Source organism: Streptopelia decaocto (genome assembly GCF_964273445.1).
Source record: "Streptopelia decaocto genome assembly, chromosome: 1".
Taxonomy (NCBI): Eukaryota; Metazoa; Chordata; class Aves; order Columbiformes; family Columbidae; genus Streptopelia; species Streptopelia decaocto.
In genome coordinates this window covers 100351132-100365347 of record NC_138663.1, presented here as the reverse complement: position 1 = coordinate 100365347, position 14216 = coordinate 100351132, and the positions used below count along the sequence as shown (strand labels likewise).

General features: G+C 38.1%; 1 protein-coding gene across 2 annotated transcripts in view; it reads right to left on the bottom strand.

Annotated features, from left to right (window-relative positions):
* Positions 1–14216, bottom strand: part of TBL1X (transducin beta like 1 X-linked) — a 199214-nt gene that overhangs the window by 168183 nt on the left and 16815 nt on the right. The gene's annotated exons all lie outside the window — the stretch shown is intronic.

Sequence of the window (14216 nt, the reverse complement as noted above, 5' to 3'; positions counted from 1 at the left end):
AAAACGCAGTGCTTCACTTCAGCCTTTATTACAGTTACTGTGCAAGGATGAATGTGTGGCGTGATATTCTCCATTTTGGGCTGAATGGATCTATGAAGTCCAGAGAGCTTCGGGTTTCTGTTAAGAGCCAGGCTCTGATGGCCTGTGTTATGTAATGCTTAATAATAGTTTCAAGTTTTAAAATGAGCTTTGTATGTCATACCTATGGAAATTTTAGATGTTGCTATGACCATATAGATTCTTATGATATTAAGTCAAATGACTTTAAAGGAAGCAGTCAGCACATCGCAGGATATAACTTTACATTCAGCTGCACATCAGGGACGCATTCTGGAGTAAGGATACATGTGAGAGACTGTTTTGGGACTAAGGAGACAGACAAAATCATAGCAAGAAGTTTATGATGCTTTGCCACTGCCACACTAAGTTATTTTTTAGTAAGTTCTCTTGTTATATTTTAGCTCTCCATGCTTTAATGGGACAACCTGCTAGGAGGAGCTGACAAATTCGTGAATAAGCAGGAATAATTTTCCTAGTCATTTCTCAAAACTGAACTGCACCTATGCAACCAGCAAGGATGAATGGCCTCAAGCCATTTCCAGAATTAACACGGTTCACTGTTCAATCCACTTGGCACAGATAATAGCATGCATGAGACTAGACAAACAAAATTAGAAGTCGGGGCTTTTACAAAGTGCTGCCTACAGCAGTAACATCCACAGCTGTGTGAAAGCTAAGCATATAATGCAAACCAATCTATTTTTCTCTGCAATGCATTTTAACATGCAGGACACATGGGCATCACAGGACAACTTTATTTCCTTGTGAACACTTATCTACAGCACTCATAAACATACCAAGTGGCTCCATGGAAACTCAGTCCATAACAGACACAGACAGGTTTTGGGAAAAGGTACAAAGATGGAAGGTGTGTGGTACCTCTTGCTGCCAGGAATGTTTTTTAAATTATTTTTTCTGGTATAAATACAAGGTAGTTACTCAACACCCATAAAATGAAAAAGTATTTTGCTTGTAAAACAATTTTAAGTACATCTGGTTAGAAGTTTTGACAGAAGAACATTTTCTGTCAATATATAGGAAACCATATGTTTTTTGGAACATACTTTGTAGAAAATTGATGGAAGAAAATAAAAAAATACTTACAAAGAGATATTATGTGAATTAATTTGTAATATATATATATTACAAAAATACTATATTTTCAATAATTTACTTAAAATTAATAACATACGTGCTTAATATTGTAGAAATTGTCCAAGCGAAGTAATCAAAATTATAATTATGATAGATAATTTGAATGAAAATGAAGCATTTTGGTTGTCTCACTTTTAGTGTTGAAATTTAAAATAACAGCTTTACATTTCAATACAAAATAATAAAAGACAAAAAAACCATAAAATGTTTGCATTCCCTGGGGTTGGTGTCTAACTGAATTTAGTTTAAAAAACAAATGAACAAACCAACCCACACACTCGAATTTTAATATAAAGGCTAGGGGAACAGCATGACTGTCCCTGGCCCCATCCCCGTTCCTCCAAAAAAAGTAAGGATGGGAAGGAAGTCACTGGATAACATTCTGAACAACAAATCATTATATAATCTTCAAGAACCTTGCAATTTAGGATAGAGGTCTTCAAGAAAATAACGTGGTTAAAAATGGGGCTCCTTTCATCTATGAGGATAGCCAGCTGATAGGGGCAAAATTAGAGTAACACCTCAACTTTGACCCAGAAAACACCAAGAAGACAAATTGAAGAGAAAGTATACCAAGGGGGAAGACTACAACAATTATATATGATGCGGTATCACTGTGTCCTGCCATTTTCTTTGTATACTTCTATGAACCATAGGAGAGTTGAGAAGGTACGTTGCCCTCCATTCCCCCAGGTGCACATGTGGCAGAAGGATGCAGAGTGAGAGACAGGTCAGCGCTCAACAGAAGTAGGATAGAAGCGTAACTGTAAACATTAAACTATATTTGCATGCGAGAAGTTTTGTTTCAAAATACATATAACATCAAATGAATTATTTACACACGAAACTCTGCTGTGGTCTGTGAACACTAAAAAGGGGGAGAAAAAACAGATTCCTTTCGGGATTTTTTTCCCCCCTTCCCTTCAAATAATGATACAGACTCTACGAAACTTCCAAGGTATCACTCAATTTAAAAATCTGTGGGGCTTTGCTTATTGTTCAGGTATAAAAAAATACTCCTGAGTGGGAAGGAAAAAAAAGCGCCATATTAACTCAGAAGTATTATGCAAATGAATATGGCATTTTAGAACAGACTTGTGCAACCACAACCATAAATATATTTCCATGTTCCACCTCTATTACCTGTAATAGCAATGAACACTGACTATTGTGACAAGCGCACAACAAACACAACACCTAAAGCAAAATTCAGTCAAGTCCTAAACAACTTCTACATATCGACATATCCATTCCCCATTCATCCACCATCTATACACAAGTGCAAGAGGGAGAAAATTTTCCCTGTTGATCACATCAAACAACATTACTGTACAATTCATATTTGGGGGTTGTTTTTTAAAGTAACAACTGCTAGAAAAGAAAAAGGAAGCCTTGTTCCACCTGGCATGAGTTAGAAAGGCTCTGAGCAATGACAGAACTCTGACACGGTAGCTGAGGCAGTTCGGGTTTAATCAGCCACAACTTCTCTGTCAGGCTGCAGGGCTGAACCCTCGAACTTCAGCACTGAACTGGATCATCTGCCGAACACTTTTTATAGAGATGTGATCTCAATATTCTTATTATTTTAAAGATTATTACAATTTGTAATTTGCTTGGAACTTCTTTGCTCAGTTGTTAAGAGTTCAAATGAGGCTGAAAGCAGAACCTGGCATTATTTATTTGTCGGTATCATAAATTATTCTGGTTTTACAGCTCTCGCAACACTGAAGTTCTAAGAGTTCACCATATATACACAGCACTGGGATTAGTGGGTTTAATTTCTTGCCATGCATCTGTCGGGGCAGTGGAAGGCTTGAGGGTTTTGACATTAAAAGACTGACCTAATTAAAGTTGATTCACTCTTCCCAGGTATAGAGTTGCCAAGTTTTGAAGCACCACACCCCATCATATCATGAGGGTGGAAGCAGACTGGATCATTGGAACATCTGCTGACAAGTTTATACCTGAAAAATAATTCATTTGACATAGGATGGCAAGTACTCAGATATCCTTGAGAAAATTCAAATTGAGAAGGATTAGTCAAACTCTGTTTAGATACATATATATATATATGTATGTACTAATATGAAAACTGCTTACATGTGAACTTTCAGATCTTATTTCCATGCCTTGTTCCTTTGGTTCCAGGCACTTTTTTCCTTCACATTTTGGGGTTTCACTTATATTTCTCCTACTTTATGTAACCATCAGCACTTTCTTTGAAAACACTATATTGTGTACTGCCTTATTTAGTTCATTATTTGCCTCTTGCTTATATGGGAAAAGACAGTGCATAATGAACATTTATGCAAAATCTACAATGATAATTTAGGGGTTGCATTACTTCTTCTTTAATATATATTTTAATGGTAAGAAACAGCAATAAAACTTTTCTCCAACATCAGCATATGGCATTTCTTAATACAGGGAAAAAAAATTTAATTTCCACAGAAATAACATAGACATATATATATATATATACACACATATAAATATACTGAGATATATATACACATACATATAAATATACTGGATGTTATAATGATTCCATTATAAATAAGAGGATGCATTTTGAAAAGTTATGAGCAAAACTACTTATTCTGAGTATATTTCCAATATGTTTCCCTCTATCACACATTCCTTGACTTCGCAGTCTTTCTCCATAATCTGCTATAGTCCATACCAGTCTCACCTGTTTGATTTTTCCAAGTAACCCATGTATTGGTATGTAGGCATATCACTGGATTATTAAATAAAGCATTTCCATATATTTTTCATTATGCATGCTACTGTTCACATTGTGCAGTTATAACTACCAAATCCCATGGCTTTCACTTTCATCTTACTTTCCACTGAATTTCAGTTTTAGGATTGCAGATACTAATACAGTTACTCAAGATCAGAGTTCATACAACAAATGCAAATTCTCTTCAAAAAAAAAAAAAAAAGTAACTTCATTACCCATAATTTGTAAAGTTCACAGAACTATTTCAATGGACAACACAATTAGAAAATATCCCAACCCTGAGATTCATGTAAATGTATTCCATAAAAAAATCCAGAGGAAGAACTAAAGCATGTGACTTTATCCCAGTTTCTCCATCTATAAAATCAGGTAATTATATTTAACTACTTTGCTGAATACTCTTAAGCTCTTATTATATATAAAATTTGTGAAGCTTTTAAAACTATCAAGACATGACAGAACTGGAATCAGAATAGAGGGGCTCCATTATCCTCCCAGTCAGAATTAAACACCAGAAGCTGAGAGGTTCATACATTATGAAGTCTCAGAGAGAATACCTTTTAGCTTTTTGTTAAGCTCAATACCTTAAACTCAAAGAACCTTTTTACTTAAGGCTTGTTTCCACCCTTTAATCATTCTTGTGGCTCTTCTTTGAAACTTCATCTATTTTCTGCTTTACTTATGGACACGAAAAGAAACAATCCAGCCTTAGTCCTCTCAGTGCCAGAGTATCATCTCGCTTCCCAACTTCCCAGCTTAGGTACCCAGAGATCATGTCAGCACTCTGGCCGCAGATGTTTTACACAGGATGGTGACTATTGCTCTAAAAAGAAGTCCTATGTCTTTGCCTCTGGGTGCACAATGTTTCATTGCCTATATTAAAGCAATGATCTTGTTTTGCCCAGTCAGACAAGCACAGTCACTCAGCCATTTGTTCTACTATTATTTGTTCCATCTTTGAATCATCTATAACCTTTGTAAGTCATTATTTTCACAAGGTAACAGATTAAAAAAAAAGTTCAGGTGCGGAAGACTGATAACCCTTCGGTACACCCAGATACTCAAGGACCTCAAATCCTCCTTTAGGTCCGATTCAGCTACTCTGCATCCTTCTCACCATGTATTGCTTGTTTCTTCATGAAAATGCCAAATAGCACCAAGGGACTGACCATACAGCTGTCTAAATGTGTATTTTCACACCACTTCGTTGTCAACAGCCTAAGCTATAAGCACCTCGAAAACATTCTAAGGGTAGTAGTGTAACAAGAACTATTTTTAACAAACTCATGCTGACAAGCCTTAGCAATAACCTGCAATTCTCCTCTGCCCTTTATTAACCAAGTCCTACACCAGCTATTCCATCATTTTACCTGGATCAGAATCTGGACTTAAAACTACCTCAGTTACCTAGTGTACAACACTGGCATTCATCCAGGTTTCTACTATCTTCCTGGTATGCCAAGACTTCTGTAAATAAACAGCGAGAGTCCAACATTACTCCTTTGTCAGCTCTTTTTAGATTAAACTACCTTCAGATTTTAAAACAACCATGCTGGAAACTGGACTTCCATCTATGTACCCGTTGTCCCAGTCTATATGCCTCTGGCTTCCCCCAAGTAGGAAAATCAAACACAATCAACAAAATGTTCATACCCTTCTCACCCAAACATTTTAGTCTATATAAGCAAAGGTTCCTCAACAGAAAGTCCTGCCAGTGCAGGAAAGAAAATAACCGCAACACCAATATTCTTCCCACTGCAGGCTTAGTTTATTCCTTTTACACACACGTGACTGCAACACAGACCAATAAAAATGTTAACTGGACAAAGAGAAGAAGGAGGTGCTTTAATTTGTTCGAAAAATATGAAAAAACTAGAAGTGTTTCTGATCAGGGAATCTGTATACCAAAATTCAGACAGAAGACTTTGTTTAAAATATGTATAAGGAAATGTAAGAGAGGAATAGGCAGTTACTTTTCCATTTGAATTACTGGAAGTACCATAAAATTCATCTCCCCTTCTCTGTGATGCTCAGCTTATCTGAGAAATAAAGGCTCAAATGGATCAGCTTTGGTATCCAAAGTAGCCCATCTTTTGTGCTGGCAAGCATCATCATTTCAAAAACAAGGGAAATCAAAATCTCTGAACAAATATCAATTGATCACTCTGTCAAGCTGATGCTGAACCAATTATCTACTTGGTCTCAGAAACAAGTACATTGAAATGCTCTGCTTCTGGGGGCTCTCTTGGATATTTATTTTGCAGATAATCAGGAGTTTTGTTTTACTAGTGAGTGGGTTTAGTTGCTGGGGACTGGGATGGAGGGTGGGGTAAAAGAGGGGAGGAGAAGGGGGATTTCATGCCTATAAAAGAGCAATTGAAGATCAGACTAAAGCTCATTTAAAGACTTCCAGTAAGAAACTGTGACCAAGGCTTAAAACACACTAAAGAAACAGCTTCGTCTTGAACTTTGGGAGCAGCTGTGCTCTCATTCCCCTTCCCCCAACACAGGAAACAGACCTAGAAACAAAAATAAGACAGGAATGCTCCTGTGCAAGCTAATGTTGTTGGCTTCTTAAGTATCCACTACTCTTGTGCCAAAAAAAATGAAACCTAGGAGGATTTAACACTTCAAAGGATAGTGGGAGACTGCTTTAAACATGGAATTTTCTACCAGAGACAGATATTCTTTCATTTTGTAAACAAGCTGGAAAAATGTTATTATGCATGCAAGTCAAGACAGATTTCATTTATATTCCTGTACTACTTATGCACATATACACTATTGCATATTACACTTTACCTATTTTAGACTACTATTAATGCTGTAGCAATGTTATCTCCCATCAGAAAAAAAATGCAGTTGAATCTTCTGATACATTCCAAAACATTCTATTACAATATGCAGTTTAAAAGCTTAACACTACAGGGAAATGTTTGACAAAGAAGTTCTCTCTTTATTAAGCAATGATACATAATTATATGTTCAAGGAAAATGTGAATAACATCTTGCCAAAGGAATGTACGGCCACATATGCTACTCACAGTATTCCCAACTACAAATTATAGTTATGCTTTCTCTTGTGTTATTAAGAACTTGGCCTTTGTTCAGTTTATTTCATTTTCTGAACAAAGGTAAAGAGAAGGAAAGCAAAGGAAAGTGAGTGGTAGGCCAATTTCTCTGCCTAACGACAAAAAAAACTTTACATCATTTTGATCATCTCAGTGGCTTGCTCTGCTTCACTCACAAAAAACCTTCATGTTTTCAACACTTAATTTAATGTTTTGCAGGCTAATGGAAACTTTACATAAAGCATTCTCCCTCATAAAGCTAAAATGTCAACACAGATGGGATAGAGATCTTGATAAGGAGAGAAAGCAAATGTTATCTCTTCAAAATCTTCAGCCTAACAAACATGATGTGGAGGATGGGATGAGCACTGATGTGAAAAAAAAAAAAAAAAAGAAGGGGGTGGGGAACTAATTTTACTTATTTTAGAAGATTGTCTGTATCTCTTTCTGAGCGCAGCACCCCCAGACATACCTCTCTCAACAGTGCTTAACGTTTTATTAAAATAGCTTCTTGATCCCTCCTCATTCTGCTAGTGTCCTCCCTGTGGCCGGACATGAAAAACAGATTGTAAAACAACAGCTAACCAGACTGTTAACAGTTATATTTCATTCTCACTTAAAATCTAATAAGTATTGTCAGATTAGTCCTCAATCACAATGAATTCCAAGTCCAGCGGTTCTCTTCTTTCTTTTCCCTTTTTTTTTTTTTTTTAATATGTTTGATCTTTGATCTTTTCTTTGTGCATTGAGACTTCAGGGCCATGCAGCATTTGTGCCTTCAGCACCTGTTAATAATTCCTCAGAGAAATGGATAGAGAGCAAAAGCAGGTGAAGAGAGGCGTTCAAGTTTTAACCATTCCATCCATGGATCACATCCAACCAATGTACTGCTTATTATACTTGAAATGGAACAAAAATAGCTGCTCAATTGTTGAATTTACTGTCATTTCAAAAACCCTTTTTCCCCCATTCAGCACAAAGTCGTATATTCAACGTCATTACATTTTCTGCAATCACTGCTAAGAATAAGCACCTCATTACTAGAGAAGTGTTTTTTAAGCCAATATAAGGCCATTCAAAAACAACTTGATACTTGCTAGCTTACAGCAAGGGGACAGGTAAATGGACCAAGCTTTAAACAGATTACAACTGAATTTAAAAAAAAAAAAAACACAAACAAACAAAAACACACCACAGAGCAGCACCTCAAACAGAATAGCCCCATCTACACAGGCGGTACTACATTATCACGTTTTTTTACACTGTCGTCATTACTGAAGCATAAAGCTTCTTATGCCTGGAAAACAATATCAAGATCAGACTGTAACAAACTCTTTGACATGACTGCCAAGAGTAGATGTTCCAAAATGCCTGAACTGTCACATCCCCAGGCTCAAAGCAGGCCTTCTATCAGCTCCCTGTCCAAAGAAACGCCTGGTTATGCTTTTATTTTCTTCTATGGTTTGCATGGTTATAGGATATATGTTCAGCGTGATCTATAAGATACTAAGCTCTACAGGTCTAGTAACAAAATTAAGAGGAGCTTCACAGCTGAAAAATAGAATAATCTCAGTTGGAAGGGACCTACAATCATCATCTAGCCCAAATGCCTCACAAATTCAGGGCTGACCAACAGCTGAAGCATGTTACTAAGGGCATTGTCCAAATGCCTCTTTAACACTGACAGGCTTGGGACATTGACCACTCTCTTGGAAGCCTCTTCCAGTGTTCAACCAACCTCTGGGTAAGGAGATGCTTCCTCATGTCCAACCTAAACCCCCCCCGGTGCAGCTTTAAGCCATTCCCACACATCCTACCACTGGACCCCAGGGAACGGAGCTCGACACCTCCCTCTCCACTTCCCCTCCTCAGGAAGCTGCAGAGCCATGAGGTCACCCCTCAGTCTCCTTTTCTCCTAACTAGACATGCCTGAAGTCCTCAGCTGCTCCTCACAGGACACTCCTGCCAGCCTTTTCACCAGCTTTCTTGCCCTCCTCCATTCAAGGGCCTTCACATCCTTCTTAAACTGAATAGAGGAACAATCAGCTCTTCCGACCAACTGGTTATGCTGTGTTTGATGCACCCCAGGATGTCGTTTGTTCTCTTAAGACCAATATGGATGAGAACCATACCACAATTAATTTCAAAAAATGTACATACTGATGGAGTCAGGTATTTTGTCATAAACAAACTATATTTTGAAATGCCAGACAGGCAATAATAGAAAACAAACAAAATAAAAATGTGAAGAAAATCCACATTCCTATTGCAGGTTAGGTTGGAAATGTGGTCTAAAAACCAATAAGTCTTTATGTATTGCACATCACACACCAATATCTCAAAGGAATTTATACATGTTCTTGTACATAGCTTAGTAACAAGAAGTCCTCGTGCAAGTGTTACAGAAATTAACTACACAAGAAATCTTAATTATCGTCATAAATTTTCTGGTTGCTCGGTGAACAATAAATTTATCTGATGATCCTTCACTTCAGCACAACAATTCTGCAGACAGTTAGAACTCTGTTACATTTCCATAATGACATACTACATGACAAATACTGTAGACCATTAGATCTCAAAACATCATATTGTAAACAGGCGGCTTTAAACTTACAACTTAGAAAGCTGCTTCATACCCTAGCATGTGGTATACACTCATTTCATCCATCTAAAAATGTCTCTCATTTGTAAAACTCTAGTCTCTAGAAACATGACTACATGGGCTTAAAACAGCCAGTTCACTGATGCTACACTGATGCTGAATTTCACAACTACAATCAAAGGCGTATTTTAAAAAAAGTTCATACCTCTTCTGCAAATAGGCATTTGCAATAGCCTTTAAATTAAGTTCACACCAGCCTGCAGCCCACATAACAAATAAATATGTTGTTCTATAAGCAGCAGAACTAAAGGAATCTTTTTTCTGCTTTCATATCCTATGTTTGCTAAAGAGCCTCACAAACTTCTGCTACGACCCAGACAATGATGCCACACACTGCCTGGCCAGGCAGCATGCACATTCCCAACTGCAAAGCTGGCTGCTGCCCCACAGAATGAAGCAGGACCTGGATTTTTTCCATCTTGGGAGGGACTGGCATGACTTTGGTCTCCTTCATCTCCCCACCACTAATTGCCACAACACCTGTAGGAAACCCTGACCTTTGAGTGCATTACTCTGTTGAACATGGCTGATGTTTAATAGAGCCAAGCATTCTACTATGGGAAGGATGGACAGACAATGACACATTGCACGTTAGGAAAAGGTTCTTCACTGAGTGGGTGGTTGGTCACTGAACAGGCTCCCCAGGGAAGTGGTCATGGCACTAAGCCTGTCAGAGTTCAAGGAGCATCTGGATGATGCTCTTAGTGTTATGCTTTATTTTTAGGTAGCCCTGCGAGGAGCAGAGATTCAGACTTTATGATCTTTACAGGCCACTTCCAACCTGAGATAGTCTACGACTCTGTGAATGCAAACCATGCAAATTTTGTTTCTTAGGAAAACCTCAGCAACACTTAGGCAGGTGGTACATACCAACTCAGGATCCCCAAGCTCATTTGTACTGCCCAAGGAAAGTTTCTGGACTGACCTACCATTTCATTTTCACCACACAAACTCTGGTTTCTGCTGGCAAGTGCTGAGATCAGGCAGAAATCATTCTAGTCAATACCCATCAATATGCCCAGGGCACACAAACTGATGACTTCAGCTTCTTTTTCCTCTCAACCTTTTCATACTCTTATGTTCAGGCAGTACAACTTAAGTTCTGGCAAAATTACTATAGTTGTCAGCTGAGCAAAACACCTAAATAACATGACATTTCCCACAGCCAGCCAGGCCATGTCACAAGAGAAAAGCATGGTGCTTTATACATACTTCTTCACTGAGGGGTAAGAAATGGTCATTGTCCTCTGGGCTTCATCTTTGGCTACTCAGTTTCTATCACTGGTTAACTGGGTACTGGCTGTGCAGAAATTGTAAATTCAAAACAATGGGCAAGAAACAAGTTTCAGAGAAGTCCATACTAGTATTCCACTCTAAACAGCTCTATTTTTAATAGACAATCGGATTTTTAATTTTAAAGGCAGTAATACTGAGATTTTAAATAGGATGAATCCACTAAAAAAAAGAGTTATTTGAACTGAATACCATATTGTGCTGGTGACCCTAATATGCCTGTTCCTCGATCTATTGTAATTTTGATGTTACAAAAATATACAGTAAATGAAACTCTGGGCAATCATATTTAGCTGTCTTGAAATTTCCTTTATGTTCTGCCAACTTCAGTTCTGATTTGGACTAGAATGGTAACTGGTAAACAATAATCTGGCATGCACTCATAAGCAGAAAAACAAACAATATATCTTTAAAAGTACAATAAACCAGATAAATTTTCATCTCACACCAGCGGAGTTTAGCTTCTCATCCAATGTACTGCCTTTATTCTTTTGTTGCTGATTGCACAAATGGCAAAAAAAATATTCTATTACACATTAGGCTTTTAGCTATAAGGTCTTTCATGTATCTATTGCTACTTTTTCTCTCTCCCTTTTCCCCCATTTTAAGAGATACCACCAATGTGAAATCTGCCCAATGTCAAACAAGTGGGGCAGAATAATTGCAGAGGGCAAATCAATCCTAATTCTTATGTTTGCTTTTATGGATTTGAAAATCATTTCATGTTATTCTTACTATTTCAAAAATATCCTCACTATTGGGTAAAACATCCTACAGACTGGATGGGAAAAACAGTGGCCTTGGAGGACTGTGATGAAACTGACTGTGACAGCAGTGTCCCAGATATGCAAAATAAACAAAAAGAGAAGGGTGGGGGGAAGATAATTACACAGATTTCTTTTTTTTAGTAGCCTCAGCTATCACTTGTAAAAAATTTTAGCTGTTGTACAACTCCAAGATGGAAGGTTTTAAATACATATGTGTATTAAAAGAAAAAAAAAAAGTCGCATTGTTTTAAACCTTACTTTCCTTTTAGCTTCTAATTAATAGTATCTTTGTTATTTTAGGAGTCTCCTGGGTATTTAGAGGGCTAAACTGCAATAAAAGCAAGGAACGTAAATGAAACCTATTAAGGTCGTCTCAGTCAATAAAAACTAATTGCATCAAAGAACAGCCACAGCCGAGGGATGGCCCTTGCCAGGGAGCGCCAGGGAGCGGAAGTGGAGGGGGACACCTCCGCTCAGTCCCTACTGAGTAGAGAAGGCCGTGTGCCCCCGCAAGGTCTGACACCTTCAACCCCCGCAGGGCGCACACCAGCCCTCGTCGCCCACCAGCAGGAAGCTATTTGACAGTAATATTTCAACAGCCACATGGCCCTGCGACGCTAATTTGGTTTTGCTGCCCGATCACGTTGCTGTTAAAACTCCTCCCTGGCTTTCCAAAACATCACCCAACATACATGTTTTGCCACTGCAAACACCCTGATAAAATCGTCTTCCTTGTGCTCTTTGGAGAGAAGCACAAAGGCTCCATCAAACGTGTTACACTGCCCCAGAACATGTTTTATCTGAGTCAGAGGAGATCCGTGCATGCCAACATGTCTACGTTCTTTACATGCTGGGCTGTGAGGAGCCAGCTGTGACACTGAGAGGTGGCCTGTGATGCCCAGCACCTCCTGAATGTGGCTTCTGCCAGGACAGGTCTGCTGGACCCCGCTACAGCAGGGGTATCAAACTCATTTTCACCAGAGGTCAGATCAGCCTCACAGTTGCCTTTGAAGGGCCGAATGTAATTTTAGGACTGTAAAAATGTAGGAGTAGTTACACTGATACAGTCTTAAAATTACATTCAGCCCTTAGAAGGCAACTGTCAGGCTGATGTGGCCCCCGGTGAAAATGAGTTTGACACCCCCGCAGTCTACAGGGACAGTCCCATGAGAGACAGAGCCAAACATGCTGAGCTCAGAGAAATTTTGGAAAATACAGCAAGCAATGTATCTTAACAATATGAAAAACATCTGCAGTGTTTTGCAAAACGACTTGGTAAATGAAGTCTATTCCCTACCTTAGAAAGAAAGACTTTGAAAAAATCCTGTGTTTAACGCAAGAAGGAGAAAGTACCCCAAATATTTATAAACCACTCAAACCCTTATCTATACACTGTCTGGGGACTACACGAGTTCCCTTTTCCTACACTGTGACCTAGACTGAATATTTACAACTGTTTCCTTCATCTGACTAAAGTTTCATCTGTGATCTGCACACCTGTTTTTTTTATTTTATCCTTTGAATACCACTATAATTTATTTCATTCCCTTGGTGACAGGCCTCCTTCAGCTCAGAAGGAAAGCATTAACTTCACTAAGGACCAAACCAGGAGGAACTAACAGTGACTAGACAGTGTTTGGAATATGCATTTTTTTTGCTTTTCATTGCAGAATGAGTTTGCATTGCTAGTGGATATATAAAATCCAGACTGCTAGATATGGAGATTACTTGAAAGAAACTTTCAAAGAACAATTCTACATAGGTATGTCTCAGGGGCAATTAACAGAGTTGCTACCTTTCTCATTACTAAATGCCATGTTATTTACATAGAAGCCTCACAGACTTGTTCTTCCTTAGGAGCATTGAGGGCATCAGTCAAATATCCCTTCACCCGGTTTTTGCTGAGAGGAGACTGGAGGTACACCAACAAAGATAAAACATGAGCCACAAAGATGAACCAGAAGGCCCAGCAACTACTTGTTCACTGCCCACTGAAAGCTTTTAGTTAATGGGTATTGTATTTAAAACCTACAAACTAGAAGTAAGATGGATTTTAAAACATTTCTACTCCAGACAGGAAATTCTTAGAGATTATAAACTAGCAATGAAAGCCAAGTCCTAAACATACACAAACACACTAAACTTTCTGCACATGAGATTGCTGTTTATGTCCATGAAAATATTGTGTATGCAATTAAGCACATGCATAAATATTTAATACGTATTTAATGGTCACATCCCACCTGAAGTAAATGTCTTGCCTACAGTAAAAACACATATTTCACAAAAAATATTCTTCAAGCACATAAATACATTTGGAAGGGAAGTCTCTCTCTCTTTTTTTTTTTTTTAAGTCAAACTCTTTAAGATTCAACTTAAACATAGCTATCAGCACTTTGGTTTTAATGTTCAAGAACTGGAAAGCAAGATATTGGGGGGCGGAAATGGCTTTATTAAGT